This window comes from Heloderma suspectum, chromosome 4 (genome assembly GCF_057233095.1).
Source record: "Heloderma suspectum isolate Gila_16-S chromosome 4, 16-S_ref, whole genome shotgun sequence".
NCBI classification, from domain to species: domain Eukaryota; kingdom Metazoa; phylum Chordata; class Lepidosauria; order Squamata; family Helodermatidae; genus Heloderma; species Heloderma suspectum.
Genome location: NC_139461.1, coordinates 162072036 through 162077149, shown reverse-complemented (window position 1 = coordinate 162077149; position 5114 = coordinate 162072036).

Sequence of the window (5114 nt, the reverse complement as noted above, 5' to 3'; positions counted from 1 at the left end):
TATTGACTGTATAAAGTCTCATATGGTGGGCACATGCATTTGCTAGAACTGCCCTAGAAAACACTGAGGTATAATATGGGGTGACTGCTGCTTTACTGAGGGCAGGACTCTGTGTCAACCAGTCAGATTCTGTAGAAAAACTCAGTTTGTCCCCTCCAATAGAAGTTGGTGCACACCGAGAGTTGGGGCAGGGAAGAACCAAAGGCTCACCAGAAGCGGAATGGCCAGCCACACCCCAGCAACCCATACAACACTCTGCATTTTGCGACAAACCTTTGCACAGGAAATGAAAACTGAGGCATGCCACCTCAACCTTTCTGAATAAAAAAGCCCTACAAAACCTAGACACCACCCAAGCCTTAAAAACTAGATTATAGGCCCCAGACACCACCCCAAGCCTTACATTGCAGACCCTGGAGACCACCCCAAGCCTTTAAAAACATTACAAACCCTAGAAGCCACCCCAAGCCTTAAAATCAAAAACTTACCTTCTGTCTGGCCAATGCTGCAGTCCACTGAGGCAAGGAGGAGAAATACATCCAAAAAAAGCGGGGTGGGGGAGAGGATGTGAAAATGGAGCAAAGTCAAGATAGAACCAAAGTAGGGAGGAGAATTGCATGGAGAAAGAGGTGTGTGCAGGGGGAGAGGACACAAAAACAGAGCAGAAATAGAAAGCAGGGAGACCAGGATGTGGTTTGCAGTCATCAGAATCGCGGGGGTGGGGGGCAAAAATACTAATTGTGCATGCCCACACCACAGAAGAGGGAAATTAATTTTGAAAAATTTGTGGAGAGGGAAGGAAATTATCTTTACTGGTAGGCACCCCCCATCCCCATAAATAACTAAATAAATTTAAATGTAGCAGCAGCAGCGCACCATGGTTTGCAGTGAGAGCTGCTGCATTGGCTCTCCCTCTCTCAGTCAAGCACACAGTTGCTGCATACATGAGCCAGCCCCACGGCACGGCCAGGGTGATTCCTCTTGGCTCGAATGACCACGTAATTATTTCCATTTGCCCTCAGTGATGCCCAGCCCTACCCATCCATCTGGAAGGGTGGGGTTATTTTTGATTGGCAGATTGGCAATAGGAGGTTGCTGAGCTGCTGCATTTTTTTAGAATTTCTGGCGAGAATTGGAGGATAGTACCTAAGGTCACCCTCTGAAAAAAGCCCTTCCCCATGCCTTTGGAAGGGGGGTGGTTGTGTGTGCGTGATTCCGGCAATGAGGATGCTGCTGCCAGGAGCTCCTACTCCACAGTGCACGGGATGCAGGGGACACGGGGTGCGGGGAGACCAGGAAGGTGCTGGGGGTGGTGTTAGTGTCAGACTGTCGCTGACTGGGCAGGTGGGGGAGGGGCAGTGACCAGTGAGAGGCTAGTGACCAGCTGTCTTGGTCCCCTCAGCACGGGAGCATTTTGTTGAAAGAGGGCTATGAACAAGTCCTGCCTCAGCAGCCCCTGAAAGTTGGGATTATCTGCCTTCCACCTGGAACGTGTTATCTGAGTAAAGAAAGACTGACTTGCATGTCTCTTTCCTCACTGATTATGAGAAAAAGTAGCAGTGGTGAAACTAGAGGGTTGCAGGTTATGTTTTCCCTCGAATTGCCCTTTGGAGGGGATGGGTGGGGAGTGCCTGTCAGTTTTTCTTGCCTGAATAAGAGAGGCAGATTCCTGTCTCTCCTACACAGGATCGGTCCTTAGAGCCCCCAGACCCGCTCTATAGGCCGCACTTCTTTTCCACCCCTATGGCACACAAAAAATAATTGTTAAAATCATGTCTAGAATGACAAAAGGATCAAAGCTAGCTTGTTTGCAAGCTAATGTTGATCCCTTTGGTGCTTCTTAGTAGCTCTGGAGCACAAAAATATTTTTAAAAGGGCAAAATCGCTGCTACATATGCTTTTTTTTTTTTTTTTTACCATTTCGGAGCAGCAGAGGCCACTTGTGGCCCACCTCTGCCTTAGAGCAATAATTACAGGATCCTTGTTAGCTTCTGAGTCCTTGGGCTACTTTAAGTTCCCAACCTGCTGCCCTCCAGAGGTTTTGGACTACAACTCTCAGCATGCCTGACCCTTAGCCATACTGGCTGGGGCTGATGGGAATTGAAGCCCAAAATACCTGAAGGGCATCAGGTTTGGGAAGACTGCTTTAAGTTAACAGGGCTGCTGTAAAATGAGTCCTGGCCACCGCATCTGTGTTGCAACTACCCACCACTCCGAGTTTGTGCTGCTCTGGGATAGTCAATTCATATCCTGTACCTATGAAGCCTCTTGTATTAATACCCTAGAGTATGATAATTTGATTGCAAATCACGTGTTGGTGTGTGGCATACTGCTACATGTTTGTGAGGGTGCACAGGCAAAGGATCATGCCACATACAGCATGAGCACATCTGGAAGAGCATGCTGCATGCAAACACACATGAGCAAACATGCAGCATGATGTTTGCAAACAAATACACTAATATACCACATGCAGAAACTCAGGAGCATGGCACATGCAAATATGCACATCAATATGCAGGATCATGCCACATGCAAATATGCAGGAGCACACAACGTTGCCAGGCCGTGCCATTTGAAGACACATGTAGCAGCCATACACATATATACGTATATGTATATATACATATATATACACAACATGCAGCACCACGCCTTGGAAGAGATGCAATAATTAAAAGTAGTGCCTAATATTGTACAGAGTGTCTTACCTTCATCCCAGCAACTGTAACCTGTGCCTGCTCACTTAAGGTTGAAAAGCAGTAAAACTAGGATGTGTACTCATTGGGCAAGGCCCACCCCCTGGCAGCATCTGATTGGTTCAGATCTCTACTACTCAAAATATAAGTGCATTTTTTTTTCTTTTAAAATTGTGCGTGAGGCCGGTAGGCTCAGCTGGATGCCATGGCGCTTTGCTAGTGAGGCCAGCCAGAGGAGGAGGAAGAGCTTTGAATGAGTTCAAACCTCCAGGGCCAGATGAACTGCATCCTAGAATAATAAAGGAACTGGCAGAAGAACTCTCAGAATCACTGCCTATTAACTTTGAGAAATCATGGAGGACGGGTGAAGTGCCAGATGACTGGAGGAGGGCTAATGTCCCTATCTGCAAAAAGGGCAAAAAGGAGGAACCTGGGAACTACAAACCAGTCGGTCTGACATCAATCCCTGGGAAAACTCTGGAGCAGATTATAAAGCAATCCATCTGTAAGCATCTTGACAACAATGCAGTGATTACTCAAAGCCAACATGGATTTGTCAAGAACAAAGCGTGCCAGACAAATCTGATCTCATTCCTTGATCAGGTAACCTCCCTTCTTGATAGTGGGAATGCTGTGGACGTAATATATCTCGACTTCAGCAAAGCTTTCGACAAAGTGCCCCATGATATCCTGATGAGCAAACTAGTGAAAAGTGGGTTAGATGAAACAACTCTCGAGTGGATCCACAGTTGGCTAGAGAATCGGACTCGAGTGCTTATCAATGGGATTTTCCCAAACGGGAGTAGTGAGGAGCGGGGCACCATGGGGCCCAGTCCTGGGCCCAGTGCTCTTCAACATTTTTATTAATAACTTGGAAGAGGAGATGCTTATCAGATTTGCAGGTGACACAAAATTGGGCGGGATACCTAATACCCTGGAAGAGAAACAAAATTCAAAGTGATCTTGATAGGCTGGAGCACTGGGCTGAAAATAACAGAATGAAATGTAATAGGGATCAATGCCAAGATCTGCACCTAGGAAAAAGAAACCAAATGCAGTTACAAGATGAGCAATAGATGGGCTCAACAATACAGGTGACAAGGATCTTGGAATTGTTGTTGATCACGAGCTGAATATGCGCCAACAATGGGATGTGGCTGCAAAAAAAGGCAAATGCTATTTGGGACTGCATTAATAGAAGCATAACTTCCAAATCACGTGAAGTACTAGTTCCCCTCTACTCAGCACTGTTTAGGCCTCATCTGGAGTACTGTGTCCAGTTATGGGCACTATACTTTAAGAAGGATGCAGACCAACTGGAGAGGGTTCAGAGGAGGGCAACAAAGATGATCAGGGGACTGGAAACAAAGCCTTACGAAAAGATATTGAAAGAACTGGGCATGTTTAGCCTTGAGAAGAGAAAACTGAGGGGAGATAAGATAGCGCTCCTCAAGTACTTGAAAGGTTATCACAGAGAGGAAGGCCAGCATCTCTTCTTGATCATCCCAGAGTGCAGGACACGGAATAATGGGCTCAAGTTACAGGAAGCCAGATTCCAGCTGAACATAAGGAAAAACCTCCTGACTGTTAGAGCAATGGAGTGACAGGGGGAGTGCGACCCTGTTGATTCTCCTGATGCAGTACTTTTCCAGCTGCACTGGCTGCCAGTCCATTTCCAGGCCCGATTCAAAGTGCTGGTGTTAACATTCAAAGCCCTTAACGGCTTGGGGCCAGGTTACCTGAAGGATCGCCTCCTCCCATATGTGCCTGCCCGGACCTTAAGATCATCCTGAGTGGCCCTTCTCCGTGAGCCCCTGCCAAAGGAAGTGAAGTGGGTGGCTACTAGGAGGAGGGCTTTTTCTGCTGTGGCACCCCGGCTCTGGAATGAGCTCCCTAGTGAGGTTCGCCTGGCGCCTACATTGTATTCCTTTCGGCGCCAGGTGAAGACCTTTTTATTTTCCCAGGCATTTTAGCATTTTAGCTTTCTAAATTTTTATCTTTGCTGTTTTAAATCTGTATTTTAAACTCTTGCACTGCTGCTAGGTTTTATTGTGGTTGTATTGTTATATTGTTATATTGCAGTTTTAATGTTCTGTATATTTTAAATAGTTTTATTGTGTGTTGTTTGGATTTAATTTTTGTGAATCGCCCAGAGAGCTTTGGCTATTGGGCGGTATAGAAATTAAATAAATAAATAAATAGGGAGGTGGTGGGCTCTCCCATAATGGAGGCATTCCAAGATGAAGCTGGACAGCCATTTGTCAGGGATACTCTGACGTAGATTCTTGCACTGAGCATGGGATTGGATTCAGCGGTTTTATAGGCCCCTTTCAACCCTACTATTCTATGATTCTATGAAATATCAAAACCAGAAAACCAGTTTGGGAGGCAGTTGGACCACTGGATGACAATTGA